Source organism: Elephantulus edwardii, unplaced genomic scaffold (genome assembly GCF_000299155.1).
Source record: "Elephantulus edwardii isolate Elephantulus edwardi_28Jun2011 unplaced genomic scaffold, EleEdw1.0 scaffold00035, whole genome shotgun sequence".
In the NCBI taxonomy this organism is placed as follows: Eukaryota; Metazoa; Chordata; class Mammalia; order Macroscelidea; family Macroscelididae; genus Elephantulus; species Elephantulus edwardii.
This window is the reverse complement of record NW_006399785.1, coordinates 21,191,421-21,207,933: the sequence shown is the minus strand read 5'-3', so window position 1 is coordinate 21,207,933 and position 16,513 is coordinate 21,191,421.

Below are 16,513 nucleotides of genomic sequence, written 5' to 3'. Positions count from 1 at the left end.
GGGCACCTCTGTTTCCAGTGCTCCCAGTCAGACTCTGGAGTTTTGAAATATCTGTCACGTTGCAGGCTTTTGGAGCTTTGTGTTTCCTTCTTGCCCAGAGCTCAGAGGTCCAACTTGCCCTTATCCTTCAAGTCCAGGCTGATTAGTGAAAGTCATTACAGATGAGGCAGGATCCCAGAATATAATAGCTGGAAGGGACTTTGGTAAAATGCCCAGCTTGACTGGATGGTTTTTAACAAAGACACTGAAATCTCAAAGAAAAGTTCTCTTTCTTTGACATGTGACTTGAGGAGCAAGGCTAGAAACCTGGGTATACAAGTTCACACCACCACTGCCCCATAGATCTTGTCCAAGTCAAAAGAGGTGACACCACTATTAACGTTCCTCCAATTTAGTTTCTACATTGATGCTTTTCTTATTAATAGGTGAAGTGGCACATTAATTTTTGTACTGTGTGTCTAGCCATTGTCTTTATGGTGATGTGCATTTATTAAGAGGAGTTGGAAGCCACAAACAAATTTCCCAGGCCCCTAAGAAACCTAATCCACTATTTGTCTCCGAGGCTGTTGAACTGTATTGTTCTGTGTGCTGTTATGATTCTGCAAGTGATGCTATGAGTATCTCAATCACCAGCAGAGTCACCACAGCTTGTGGCTTCCAAACTAAGACAGTCGGAAGGATCTGGCAATATACTTCCGGGATAACTGGCCATGAAGGTTCTGAATAGCAGTGACATATTGTCTGACATAGTTCTAGAAAGTAAGCCCTCCAGCTTGGAAGGCATGAAAAAAAGACTGAGAAAAAGCTGCCTCCACAAAGGAGAGTTGAATTTATAAATGTGGGTAGAAAAAGACTTTAGGAGCTTCGTTTGCAGATATGTTATGAATCAAAATGAAAAGAAAGTTTCAAAATCCTATCTATGAGAATGTGGAAAGTATGAAGAAAGCATGATCTAGAAAATTTGGAAGTTGTGAAAAAATGTTGTGGAATACATACAAATGACTGTATTAGGCCTTACTGGTATTGGAATTTGATGTTCACAGAAATTATCAATAACTTCTTCATCTTATATGGATCCACAATCAATATCCTTGGTAGCAGGAGTCAAGACATCAAGAGAGAAATTGGATTGTGAAAGTCTGAAGTCAAGAACCTTTCCAAATTACTGAGAAGCAGTGATGTAAGTTTGAAGGCTAAGGTGGGCCTAATTCAGGCTATTGTCTTTTCAGTCACTTGCTGTGCACCTGAGAGCTAGAAAATGAATAAGGATGTCAACCTTGAAGAGGAATATCAGTCTTGGAAAGAGGAGGGTCAGTGAAGGAGAGGAAGACTCCAAACGAGCTAGACTGATACAGAATTATAACAATGGCCTCAAGCGTGTCAGAAATGATGAGGATGATGCAAGACATGATAGGTTTGAGATCTACTGTTCATTGGGTCTCTGGAAGTCACACTTAACTTGATGGCACCTAGCAACAACAACAATATGGGAAAGAACTTGCTTGGTATTTCTCAAGTTGAACTGAAAAAGAAATTCAAGCTTCAAGTTGCAAGACTGAGAGACACTGTGGGGGTGGGGGGAATGATCCAAGAAGCACCAAAAGAAGATGGGGGGAATATAGAGAGTCACTGTACCAAAAAATAATTGGTCAACATTGCAAGATTTCAGGAAGCAACATCAATGAAATGATGAAGAGCTAATAGTGATTAGTGAAGATGTTGAAACCACATTCAAGGCACTGACAAAACTGTAACACCCAGGAATTGATAAAAGACCAATTGACATTTTCAACTAACATATGCAGCCATGGACACCAGTCAGTGCTAGGAAATTTGGAGGATAGCTGTCTGGCTGTCTGATTGGAAGAGATCTATGTTTGTTCCTACTCTCAAGAAAGGTGATCCAATAGAATGTGGAAATCATTGAACAATATCATTAATATCGCATGAAAGCAAAACATTGCTGAAGGTCATCCAAATATGGGTAGTGCCATCTATTGACAGAAAACTTCCAGAAGTTCAAGGTAAGTTCAGAAGGAATATGATTGCTAATGGAGCATGTAAGATGGATCCTGGCTGAAAAGAAAGAATGCTAGAAGAATGTCTTCCTGTGTTTTATTGACTATGCAAAAGTAGTTGTGCCAACAGATTATGGCTACCATTGAGAAATCCAGAATACTCATATGACACCTATTTCTAGACCAAAAAACTGTCATCCCAACAGAGCAAGAGAACACTGTATGGTTTAAAATGAAGAAAGTGTGCTTCAGGTTCAGTCTTTTCTCTTTACCTATACAATTCATATGCTGAGCAAATCATTTGAGAAGATGGACTCTATGAAGAAGAATTTGGCATCAAGTTTGGAGGACAACTCATCAACAACCTGCATTATGCAGATGACACACCTGACTTGTTGAAGACGAAGAGAACTTAGGGCACCTGCTTCAGAAGATCAAGAACTACAGCCTTCAATATGGATTATGTCTTAATATCAAGAAAGCAAAGATCCTCATCACTGGGACAAAAGGCAACATCAAGATAGATGGAAAAGAGATTTAAATTGTCAGAGATTTCATCTTATTTGGATCCACAATCTATACTCTTGGTACCAGAAGTCAGGAGGTCAAGAAATATACGACATTAGGATAGCCTGCTGTCAAGGACCTCCCCAAAGCCCTGCAGAGCAATGATGTCAGTTTAAAGACTAAAGTGCACTTGATAAAAGCCATGATCTTGTTCTCAATGTGCACCCTGAACTTGATGTTTGCTCCTATGTCATACAAGGGCCTTGCAGCTGATTCTGACCAATGGGGAGTAAGCGTTCAAGAAATGTCTCATAATTCTTTAAGGTGCTCTCTCCTTTGTTTCACAGACCTGCTCCATATGATGAAACTACAAAGTGCAAGGCTGAATTCAAGTCCTTTCATGGACAAATCTGTCCTATGGAACTACTGGGCTCTTGGCCAACTTTGGTGAGAAAAAAACCCCCAACAATCTTCTGCATGATAAGTAACTGTTATTTCCAGGATTTGTTTGTTACTTGAACACAATGAATGTGTACGACCAGATGTTCTGGGACAAAACTTCAGTATCACACATAAGTCCTTGGTGGTTGTTGTTAGTTGTGGTTAAACGGCTCTGATCATGGTGACCTCATATATAAGCAAGTAAATCATTGCCCAGGTCTGTGCTAGATTTCTCATCACTGGTATGTTTGCATCTATGGCTGTGGCGACTGTATGAATCTATTTCACTGAGTTTCCTTTATTCCATTGAACTCTCTACCAAAGGAGTCTTGGTGGTGCAGTGGTCAAGCACTCAGTTGTTAATAGAAAGGTTAGAAATGTAAATCCACCCAGTGACTTTATGACAAAAAGCCTTGGAAACCTGCTTCCATAAAGATTATACCTTAGAAAATCCCGTGAGACAATGCTATTCTGTCAACATGGCATCACTACAGTAGAAATTAGTTGACGGCATTTAACAATAGTAGTAACCACTACTTTATCCAATAGGATGTGCTACTTTACCCAAAAGATCTTAAAGCCCTGAAACACATAGACATCATCTCTATTGTACTGTTCACTCACCATGTAGTTCCTTAAACAAAACAAATGTTTGTCAAATAAACATAAGAGTTAAAATTGGAATGAGTTCAGGGTTCACTTCTTTCATCTGAGATGCTGCTTGCAAGTAGGTTAAAGCCAAGATGGTGACCTGGAGTAAGTGTATTTGTTATCTACCTCACAGCTCTGTCATTGGTCTCACATTTGTATTACTAGGAGTGGTAAAGAGACAAGGACGGCACCCAGGTGACATTGATTCACCATCTGAATGGTAACTGTGTTCTACTGAGAATTTGGAGCCGTGTTGGGGAAACTTTTATGTAGATTACTATGTTGTGTAAACTAAGGAACGTTTGAGAGTGAAAGAAGGCACTCCTCATAATGGAATTGCTTGTTCTAGAAGGATCACAGTGAAGGACCATGGAGAAAAATATGGACCAAAACTAAAAAATGGTCAGATTGTCTGGGTTTATAAAGATTGGAAGAACACCCCTGGCTGTGGCTGCTAGACACTCAGCGTTATCTTGGAAAAAGGACCCTAGAGATCTACATCTGAAAAAGTAGCTATGAAAAGCCCTTTGGCATATACTTCTGCTTTGACAAACATGAGATCATGAGTTAGACTATATGGGAACTAGTGTTATTAATTAGAGTTGTTGCTGTTAGGTGCTATCAAGTCAAACGTGACTCATAGCAACCCTATGAACAAAAGATCTGAACCCTGTTCTAGCCTGCACCATCCTCACACTTTCTGACACACGAAAGCCCACTCTAGTAGTCACTGTATCAATCCACCTGATTTGAGGGTCTTCCTCTTCTTCATTGACCCCTCACCCTTCCCAACATCTTGTATTTCTCCAAGGAATTGCAAGGAATGTACATAGTTCGAATGTTGGAAAACTGAAAATTGTTAAAAATGAAATGCATGAATATTGACATACTAGGCATTAATGAGATGTGATGGACCAGCTTTGGCCACTTTGAAGTAGATAATCATATGGTATACTTTGCAGGGAATGAAAAAACAGAGAAAGAATGGTGTTGCATTCATAGTTTAAAAAGTCAATTTTTAGTTCTATCCTGAAGTACAATGCTGTAAGTAATAGGATAATATCCATATCCATACAAGGAAGACCCATTAACATGACTGTTATTCAAATACATGCTACTACATCTAGAGCCAAAGAGGAAGGTACTGAGATTTTTTTAACCAAATTTTGCAGTCAGAAACTGACAAAACATGTAATCAGGATGTGTTAATGATAATTGGTGACTGGAATGAGTAGGAAACTGGGAAGAAGGAACAGTAGTTGAAAAACATGGGCTTAGTAATAGAAATAAAGCTTGAAATAGAACGATTGAATTTTGTACTTATATATAGTTCATCGCAAATACCTTTTCTAAAAGACATAAAAGACAACTTATACATGGATTTCATCTGATGGATTGCATACGAATCAGATTGACCAAAATTGTGGAAGAAGTAATTGGAAAAGCTCAACATTAGCAGTCAGAAATAGGCCAGGGGCATACTGTGGGTCAGATCATCAATTACTCATATACAAGTTCAAAGTGAGGCAGAAGAAAATGAAAATAAGTCCACAGAAACCAAGATATGATCATTTCCATCTGAATTTAATAATCATCTTGATAAGTTTGAGGTATTGAACACCAGTGACCGAAGACCAGATGAGTTGTGGGATGATAGCAAGGATATCATCTGTAAAGAAAACAAAAGGTCATAACCAAAACAGAGGAGAAAGAGAAAAAAATAAAACTAGATGTCAGAAGATACTCTAAAGATTGCACTGGAGTGTTGAGAAGCCAAATCTAAAGGAAAATGTGTTGAAATGAAAGAGCTGAACAGGAGATTTCAAAGGACAGCTTGGGAGAACAAAGAAAAATATTATAATGAAATGTGCAGAGAGCTGGAATTGGAGAATAAAAAGAGAAGAACTCACTCTGCATTTTTTAAGCTGAAAGAACTGAAAACCAAATTTAAGTCTTGTGTTATGAAATTGAAAGATTCTATGGGCAATATATTTACTGACTCAGAAAGCATTAAAAGAAGATGGAAGGAATACAGTCACTGTACAGAAAGAATTGATTGACACTGAAAAATTTCAGGAGGTACTATATGAATAGGAGCCGATAGTAAAATGGTATTGAAGGAGGAAGTGGAAGCTGCTTTGAGGGCATTGGCAAAAATTAAGGCCCCAGAAATTGATGGCATATCAATTGACTTATTTCAATTAACAGATGCAACCTTGGATACACTAACCAGTCTATTCCCGGAAATTTGGAGGACAGCTGTCTGGCCAACAGATTGGAAGAAGTCCATATTTGTTCCTATTCTCAAGAAAGGTGATCCGACTGAATGTGGAAATTATCAAACAACATCATTAATATCACATGCAAGCAAAATATTGCCATTCAGAAATGGCTGTAGCAGTACATAGATGAGTAACTACCAGAAGTTCAAGTAGGATTTAGAGGAGTCCGTGGCAGCAGGAAAATCATTGCTAAGGTCAGATGAATCTTGCCTGAAAGAAAGAAATACCAGAAGAATGTCTATTTGTGCTTTACTTACAATGCCAAGGTGTTTGTGTGGATCATGGCAAGTTGTGGCTGACACTGAGAAGAAGGGGAATCCCAGAGCACTTGACTGTGCTCATGCAAAAAATATACCAGGAGAAGGAGGTTGTTGTGCAAATGGAGCAGGGGAGTACTGCATGGTTTGGAATTGGGAAGGGAGTGTGCCTGGGTTGTATTCTCTCTTCATAACTATTCAATCTGTATGATTATTAATAAGAATAATAATGACAGTTACAATAAAAGGTTGTTGTTGTTGTTATGTGCCATTGAGTCATTTCCGACTCATAGCGACCCTATGCACAACAGCTCTAAACCCTGCTCTATCCTGCGCCAACGGCACCGCCTCTAACACACCCATCCCGATTACCCCAGTAACCAAATCAATCCATCTCATAGAGGGTCTTCCCCTCCTGCGCTGTCCCTCCACCCTCCCAAGCATGATGTCCCTCTCCAAGGACGCGTCCCTCCTGGCAACATGTCCAAAGTATGTCAGACGAAGCCCCAGAATCTTTGCCTCCAAGGAGTAGCTTGGTTTAATCCTCTCCAAGATGAATCTGTTTGTTTTCCTGGCAGTCCATGGTACATTCAGTCCCCTTCTCCAGCACCACAGCTCAAAAGCATCCACTCTCCTTCTGTCCTCCCTAGTCATTGTCCAACTCTCTGATGCATAACAAGCGATTGCAAATACCATGACCTGTATCAGGCGCACCTTAGTCTCCAGAGAGACACTGTTGCTCCTGAGTACGTTTGAGAGGTCCCTAACGGCAGACTTTCCCATCGTGATATGCTTTTTGATTTCCTGACTGCTGGTACCAAGAGTGTTGACTGTGGAGCCGAGCAAACTGAAGCTGTGAACACTCTCAATCCATTAATAATAATTGCAGTTATTATTAATAAATACTCTGGAAATCAGAGTGAACAGACTGTCTCGGGAAAATTCAGACTCAGGTTACCCTGCTTGGTGCTGGCTTTGGTGAAATGCAGATGATATGATACTTTGGATTTTTTCAAGTTTGAGTGACTTTGGTTCATTAGTTATAGACTTTGAACTTGACCAAATCACTTGACTTCACTGTCATAACTCTGAAAATATACACGGAAGCGGCACATTCCTTGTAAAGAGCAATCAGAGTTTAATTTCTTAGCCTCCCTGTTGCCGTTGGCACTGGTATTGTTACGCTTGTTGCTCATGGGTGAATGAAAGCAGAGGTTCTTCACTTGCGCTTCTGCTTAGAATCATCTGTGGATCTTTATCAAATGCAAATGATAGATTTTTTTTTGGCTGAAAAGCATTGTACTGAAGGAATTCACCTTTACTCTTGATCTGGTGGGCTAGGCAGTTCTGGCCAATTCAAAGTATCTACTAACATCAGATTTAAGGTCTCTGGGTGGTATAAAGTCTTGATTGTATTGTGGATGAGTGTTTGCCCTCCAACTGGAAAGGTCAGTGGTTCAAACCCATTAATTACTCCAAGAGAGAAAGGCAGAGATCCACTTCTATAAACAGTACAACCTTGGAAACCCTGTGGACATTTTTATACTGTCCTGTAGTGTTGCTGGGAGTTAGAATTGACTTGGTGACGGTGAGTTCTGGTGTTGGGGATATTAATGGTCTCATGCATTCTGTTGTTAACTTAAGGTTGGGGGTTTGAGTCCATGTAGATGGGCTTTGGAAGGAAGACCCGGGACGGGTGTAACATCAGCCACGGCAAACCCTTTGGAGCCCTGTTCTACTCTGGCACACACGGGGTGTCTGAGTCAGCAGTGTCTGAGTGGCTGTTGGTGCTGGTGCTTTCCCTGAAGAGTGAGGTTGCATGAAGCTGACAGAAGGAATCTGAGCCTTTTATCCAGCCGGCCCTCTCTCATTGGTGACGGGGAATGGTTTAGACAGGATGCCTTCACACTGACATAACGAATGACGCCTTGTCAGTGCTTTTGGCTCATTGTACAGAACAGTTTCTCTGCTTAGGCAGTGCTGACTCGACCTTGGACTTGCGTGTGGTGTGCTGGGCTGAATGTGTGGGAGTTGCCTCCAGCTCCCTCACTCAGCACCCGGCTGATAACATGACTTGTCTCAGTTTTGAGAAAAGTCTGCACTACACAACTCTCAGAGTTTCGATGGGGAACAAATGAGACTATGAATCTGTAGCTTTTATATCAGCCATTTCCCCTGGAGAAGGACATTGTACTTGGTAAAGTAGGAAATCAGTGAAAGAAGAGGACCTCGGAAACCCTCAAGAGATGAGTTGACATAATGATGCCACTAATGGGCTCAAGTGTGAGAGATTATGTGGACGGAGCAGAATCGAGCGTGTTTTGGTCTGTTGTACGTGGGGTTGCTGTGTGTTGGAACTGATGAAGGAGCACTAACAACAGAAGACTGGCATGCTTCAGAATGGCAGGCAAGAGCTTGCTCATGTCTCTACTTAAATATAAGTTAATGAAGATGAAATGGAAAGAATTAGCTCTTCAGGGATATTAGATACATTATAAGTTCTCGGGAGCTCCATGAAGTGATGGCTACTATTTCAGCCAGCAAAGGTAGAGCATGTGTGCCCATTCCTACAGAAAGTTGTGCTGGTTAATGTTACTCCTGGTGTTGGATGTGTCTTCCTTCATGAAGGACGTTGTTTCCACTGCACTGTTGAAATATTTGAGGCTGAGGAAGGTGAAGTTACTTTCCCCCCAAATCATTGCTGTTTGTTGCCAGTAAAGGGGACCTGCCCTTGGAGAAGGTCATCATGCTTGAAAGGGTGGAGGGACAGTGCAGGAGAGGAAGGTCCCAGATGAGCTGGATTGTCACAGTAACTGAGATAATGATGGTAGTTGTGTCAGAGACAGTGAAATGGGCCCAGAATGGAACAGAGTTCAGACCTATTCTAGATAAGGGCACTATGAGTTGTGGTCCACTTGACAGCACATGACGACAACAACAACAACAACAACAACAACAACAACAACAAGAAGTAGTCAGCCCAAACTTATGATGATGAGCTCATATGCTATAGAATGAAACAGCCTGGTCCACCCTTCTCACAATCAAGTGTACTGGAAGCCTGTGTGTTTTTTGTGGCCATTGCATGGTTTGAGTGTCTTCAACCCTGTGGATACATCTTCTGGGACTATGTGGGTTGACATTCCAAGGTGATGGTTATGACTTCTGTTGGCATATTATGCTGGGCAAGACTACTGCCAAGGGAGATGTCAGAATGCTACAGAAAGAAGGAGGAAGCCACTTCCAAGACTAACGGGTACTGGAGCCAAACCATGATGCGCTCAAGTTTCTTCATATGCATGTGAACGTTGGGCAATGAATAAGAAGAACCAAAATCAGTGCTTGGAATTGTGATGTGGGTGAAGAGTACGGAACAGACCATGAACTGCCAGAATAACACACAAAAGTGTCTTAGAAGAAGTGCAGTCAGAATGCACCTTAGAACCAAGGAGGGTGAGACTTTATCTCACGTGCTCTTGACATGTCATCACAAGGAACCATTTACTAAGGAAGGAAACTAGGCTTGGAAAAGTAAAGATCCAGTGAAAATGGGAAAATGAGACATATTGAAACTGTTACTGCAGGAGTGGGCTCAAGTCCAGCAAAGGTTGTGAGGACGGAGTAGGAAGGGGCAGTGTTCTATTCTGCCATGTGCAGGTTAGCTTTGAGGCACAAAGAACGCAAACACCTAGCAGGGGAAAGATCTGGTAATAAAAACAGTGCATACAAACTTTGTAAGTAAACCAGTATAAGTGTATACAAATTGTTGTTGTTGTTGTTATGTGCCATCTGGTCGCTTGCAACTCATAGCGACCCTATGTACAACAGCCCTAAACTCTGACTGTCAATCGCACTGTCTCTGACTCACCCATCCTGATTACCCCAGTCACTGAATCAATCTACCTCATAGAGGGCCTTCCCCTCCGGCGCTGTCCCTCCACTCTCCCAAGCATGATGTCCTTCTCCAAGGACCAGTCTCTCCTCACAACATGTCCAAAGTATGTTAGATAGAGCCTCAGAATCCTTGCCTCCAAGGAGCGACCCAGTAGAACCCTTTCCAGGATGAATCTGTTTGTTTTCCTTGCAGTCTATGGTATTCTCAGTGCTCTTCTCCAGCACCACAGCTCAAAGGCATCAATTGTCCTTCTATCCTCCTTGGTCATTGTCCAACTTTCTGATGTATAACAAGTGATTGAGAAGACCATGGCCTGTATTAGACGCACCTTAGTCTCCAGAGAGACACCGTTGCTCTTCAGTCCTTTGGAGAGGTCCCTAACAGCAGACTTTCCCATGGCAATGTGCCTTTTAATTTCCTGGCTACTGGTGCCAAGAGTGTTGACTGTGGAGCCAAGCAAACTAAAGCTGTGAACAATCTCAATCTCTTCACCATCCATCCTGATGCTGCCAATTGGTCCAGTGGCGAGAATCTTTGTCTTCTTGACATTGAGCCTCAATCCATATTGGAGGCTGCAGTATACAAATTATATATATATATATATATATATATAATGTCACCTAACAAAAAACCCCTAAAACCAGTTTATGAAAGTAGATTTACAGGCTTTTCTTCCTAGTTCATCTTAGTCTGGAAGCTCCCCTGAAAACTGTCTACCATGGATAGGTCTTGCTGGTATTTTAAATACTACGGACATAATTCTGGTACCACAGCGACATACAAGCCATGGAGACAGATTTACAGATGAGTAGGGGTCATGTCAGATAAAAGGTGAGTCAATTGATACAGCTCCAGAACTGCTTGGTTTTTAAGATCTTAGCTCTGACTGACGCTCCCAAACTACTCGTTTCACGTAGGGAGACTCTTTTCTTTCAGCCACTGGAATGAACCTCGTACTCTAAGTTGCCAGACAATGAGTGAGTTTCAGGCTCCCAGAAACATTCAGAGAATGGAAGTCATCAAGGAAGCTGTGTCATGGTTTCCTACATTGGGCAAGAGGCTGGACTCAAATGTTTGGGGTGGGCTTACATTTCTCTCTCTCTTACACACACACACACACACACACTTGTGTGTGATAATTCTTCCTCTATTGGTATCTGGCTATGCAGCCTCAAGAGGCTGGATAAACACTCTTCACCTCCCCTCCCTTAACCACACAGGGAATCCGAATGTCCAGCTATTAGTTCATGTCATGAGTCTTAAATTGCAGCCTAAGCGAGCTCTTCAAGCTTGAGCGGTTTCCATTGTTCTCCTGCTTGCGTCATCACTGCTCTGTCTTCCCCTCAGCCCTGCTGACTTCTGCTTCCCTGCCCTTGCAGCAGGAACTATAAACAGCAACGTGAAACCTACTTAGAGGCAGATGAAAAGCAGATGCTGGAAAGCTGCAGGAGAAGCTCGCCTGAGCATCAAGCTTCAAAGGCAGACCTTGGCTGCAGCAGGGCGCGCAGGCACAGTGGAGGGGACTCTTGGCAGCTGCTTCTGGAAGCTTGCCCACCACTCAACCTCTGTGGATGCTAGGGCTATTTTTCATGTGAAGGGGGGAAAATAAAGTGCTAGATCCAAATAGCTGATTTTTTCGCCTTCGGTGTCTTGAAGCTCTAAGAGAATAAGAATGAGCTTTCAAGCCTGATTTAGATCCTAAGTAGAGAGGAACTGGCCTCCTGAGGGGCAGCTTGCACGAGGACCTGGGGATTTGTTGGAGTTTGTGCGGCTGGACTCTGTGAGTGGATTTGGAGGCCTCCTGACAGGTGGAGGACTGGGAGCAGGGATAGGTGTGAAGAGCATTTCCAAAGTTGAGAGCGGGAGTCTGAGTGGAGAGAGAGAGAGCGCCACAAGCAGCTGTTCCATGAACCATCACTGATGCCCTGGTGCATGATGCTAAGTGCATGTTGTCAGGAAGGGCCAGTTTCTGAAGAAGGACATCACGCTTAGAAAAGTAGGTGGTCAGGGAAAGAGAGAGGAATTCACACAGTGAGGGCAACAGTGGGTTTAAGTTCCGCAGGGATTGTGAGGCTGGTTCAGGATCAGACAGATTTTACTCATTTGCACATGGAGTGGTGTTGAGCCAGAACTGAACTGAAGGCACGTGGTGACCTAGTTAGTGGGCAGGGAGTTGTGTTGTTAATCCAAAGGCAGACTTAATGGTAGTTCGAATCTCCGAACGTCTCTGAAAGTAAAAAATGAGCAAACTCCATCTGTATGATTTACAGCCTCTGAAAACCCACTGGAGGGTCAGTTGTGAGTCAGTTCTGACTCAGCGCAATAAAAGTTTAGAGAGTTTAACAAAAGCAAGGGATTACTACAATTCTGAGGTAAAACTTTAAACTTCTACAAGGCATAGTAACCACATTCATGCCCATGTTAGCTAGACCTCAAGATATAGCTTATATACCAGTATATAGCTTATGTTGTTGGTGTTGTTTACTGAGGAGACTGCCCATGCTTCTCCCACAGAGCAGCTGGTGGTCTTGAACCATGTGCCTTTGGAATTGCAGTGCAGCTTGTTGCCACCAGGCCACCAGAGCTCCCTCACACCCAGTATATTATCTGGGTAACTGTCACACATCTGCCTACCTTTGCAGAAATTGTTTGCCCTGCCTGTGACTGTGGAATTGAATCTTCAAACATGTTTAGGCGTTAACTTGAGGGACTTAAGTAGTGATGACATGAATATCAAGAATATTGCATCTCCCAGAAGACCTTCTCTCTTCTCTCCTCTCTTTTCTCAGTTCTCCTTCTCCTCCAAGCATGTCCTCTGTCATACCCCTTGTTCCTGGTGACAGGAATGTCATGGTGTGAAGACATAAGTGGATGAATGAATGACAGACAGAATATGACCTTTTGTGTCACCACCATTCCCATTAGATAGTTGGTTCCCAGCTCATATTAAAGACTTCATTCAGTTCATACAAAGTGAATAAGTGGACACCCAGGGAACTTTGAACTCTATTGTTCCAATATGCTATATGCGTCTCGGAATACCAATACTTACTCTTTCCCAGGATTAGAGTCTTATAGATTAGTATGGCTAATAGAAATTACCCAAGTGCTTACATTAGATAGAGTTTTCATACATAACTGTCCAACTCTGTCACTTTGGAGCTAATGATCTATACACCATTTAAACCTTAAGAAGATCTCATGGAATAGTGTGTAGGTTCTGGGTACATGCTATTTATCACTGAGCTGGAACTGAACCGTAGCTGGTTAGTTGGTTTTCAGAGGCAGTCAATTGTATGGAAAGAGGTTGCCCCTCTTTCTCTCACAAAGGAGATGGTGGATTTGAACTGTGTGACTTTGGGTTGGCAGTGCAAATCCTTTTCAATAAGCCATGAGAGCTCATTATTTACATGTTGTTATGTGCCATTGAGTCACTTGCGACTCATAGCAATCCTATGTACAAGAGCTCTAAATGTCGTTCTATCCTGTGCCAACTTCGCCATCTCAAACACACTCATTCCCACCACTCCACTCACAGAATTGATCCATCTCATTGAAGGTCTTCCTTTCCTGTGCTCCCACTCCGCTCTGCCAAACATGATGTCCCTCTCCAAGGACCAGTCCCTCCTTGCCACATGCCTAAAGTATGTCAGACGAAGCTTCAGAATCCTTGACTCCAAGGAGCATTCCAGCTTCACCCTCTCCAGGACAAACCTGTTTGTTCTCCTAACAGTCCATGGTATAGTCAACACTCTTCTCCAGCACACAACTAAAAGCATCAATTCTCTTTCTGTCATCCCTATTCACTGTCCAACTCCCTGATGCATAGCACATAATTGTGAAGACTATATCCTAGATAAGGCGCACCTTAGTCTCCAGCCTGACATCATTGCTCTTCAGTACTCTTGAGAGGTCCCTCACAGCTGACTTTCCCAGTGCAATTCATCTCTTGATTTCCTGGCTGCTGTTACCAAGAGTGTTGACTGTGGAGGCAAGTAAACTAAAACTATTAACTATCTCAATCTCTTCAGTATCCATACTGATGCTGCCAATTGGCCCAGTGGTGAGAATCTTTATGCCTCATTCCTCCTTGTACAGCCCAGTGTCTCAGATGATCTGTTCTGCATACAGATTGAAAAGGTATAGAGATAAAATACATGCCTGACGGACCCCCTTCTTGATTTTGAACCATCCAGTGTCTCCCTGCTCTGTTCTGACGACTGCCTCTTGGTTCAAATATAGGTTTTGCATAAGTACAATCAAATGTTCTGGATTCCCATTATTCTCAGAGGCAGCCACAGCTTGTTGTGATCCACACAGTTAAAAGCCTTTGCATAGTCATAGCAGGATATTTAAAAAAGTACATTCAGAGACACAAACATACATATTACAGTTGCATAGCATAAATGTTTTGAAAAATTTTAAGTCCTTACCATATTCTAGTTGATTCACCTAACATCAGAGTTTTTTTTAAACAGAACACAATCAAAAGTGAATTAATAGTCTAACTTCACAGCCTGATAATTTACTGTTCAATCCAGGGAAGCTTGGAATTTGAAGGGGACAGTCTAAGACACTTGTTTGCCAGCCCAGGAAACAATCCTGGGTTTGAGATACAAAGTGAAATGACCTGATGACGGGTTTTCAGAACATGTTATTAGCTTTGAGTCCAATGTGCCCAAGGAAACCCATTTGTCAGATAGAGGTTTGTCACTACAGGAGATTCTGTCTGGTGGCAGACAAAGATGGAGGTGATGGAGGCTGACTGCGAAGCAGTGGTATTTCTCAGCACAGAGCGTTCCTTCCCAACCACATCATTAAAAACAAGAAGGGCTGTCTCCTTCTAATCACCCACATTTTTATTAGAGGAAGGCTGTCTTCTGTGACTCCATGCTGCCCTCTTTCTTGTATTCAAAACAACACCATGAGGAGGAAAGCATGATGGAAACGAGCCAATCAGTCCCTAGAATTTTCAAGACTGATTCTATGGAGGTGTGTTGCTGAATGGTTCTTCCCAAGTACCTCTGGGTGCATTTGAACCTTGGACCTTTCAGCAGTCAAACGCATTGGTCCTTCCCACCATCCAGTGAGTCTCCATAAATAGTGCTCCTCTGATTTTCACAAGACACAAATTGTAAACAGAAACCTGGATTTCCAGTTCAAGATGAAGGATTATCCTGCCACGATCAACTGTATAATGCCCACTGGTTTCCCTGTGGCCTCACTTTGGATACCAATCCCTGGAAGGTCCACTTTCTTCATTAAGTCAGAAACTGGTGAGAAATGACCCCTCATTTTTGTATTCAAAAAACATCTTAATGTTTTAGAACAAGTTTCTGTCTTGTTACTGTCCTGCTTGTCAAGACAATCTCAGATTACAAATAACCATGTGATAAGGCATTGCTTTCCCTCAGTCTTATTCAACTGATAAAAACCTTTCCCACACTTGATCTAATATGTAATTATGAAACATAATCTTGGGAGATGCATATTATTATCTCTGTTTTGCAGATGAGGAAACTTGGCAATTTATCTGACGTTACCATGCTACCAAACACTGAAGTTGCTATTAAGTGTACAAGTTCAAAGAACAAATAACTCAGAGACACATGGTGCTGGTCATTGTTTCCATAAGTTCTATCACGTAAGCCTTATCTAGCAAGTGATGTAGGAAGCAGTGAAGCTCTGGTCTGGTTAACATCAATCTCTATCTCTCTGCATGAAATCTCCTTTCACATCTGCCATTACTGCCTATCTTTTGGATCCTGTAGCCTACTGCTTCTGCTTTGTGGCATATACAAGATGGTTGAGAAAAATAGGTGGTAGTTATAGCATTTCTTGCTTAGGTAGGGAAACCTGAATGTCAAGGTTCACCAAGATCATGAGGACGGAGAGAGAAGGAGAACTTGAACTCTCTGATTCTAAGTCCATAACTACAGTCAGAACAGGGGCTCAAATGGTAAAAAAAAATTATTACTAATAACAAAAACCCAGAAAGATATACAGTTTCACAAAAAAAACTTATATGGAAAAGAAAACTATTTTTCTATAAACAGTAACCATATTTACTCACTGTTTAAAAATCTTCCCCCAAGGAACTGAAAGATCAGAACAGCTTTATTAGTCAAAAGGCAAATAATTTTTCATCACACAAACTTGCAAAGAACAAACAGTTGAGGAATACATTCTAATCATGTGATAAAGCCAAGACAAATCTGATGTCCATAGCCAGTAAGGGGAGGAGGAGAAAAGAAAATAAACATCCCTGCCCTTCAGTACGGATTACTATATTTCAACACAAAGGAGACAAAATCCTCACTAGTCCAGGAAGCAGCGTCATGAGAGATAGAGAAAAGATTGAAGTTTCTGAAGATTTTGTTCAGCTTGGTTTCATAGTCAATACTCAGTGAAAAAGGAGTCAAGAAATTAAAAAATATATGATTACATTTGAAAATCTGTTGT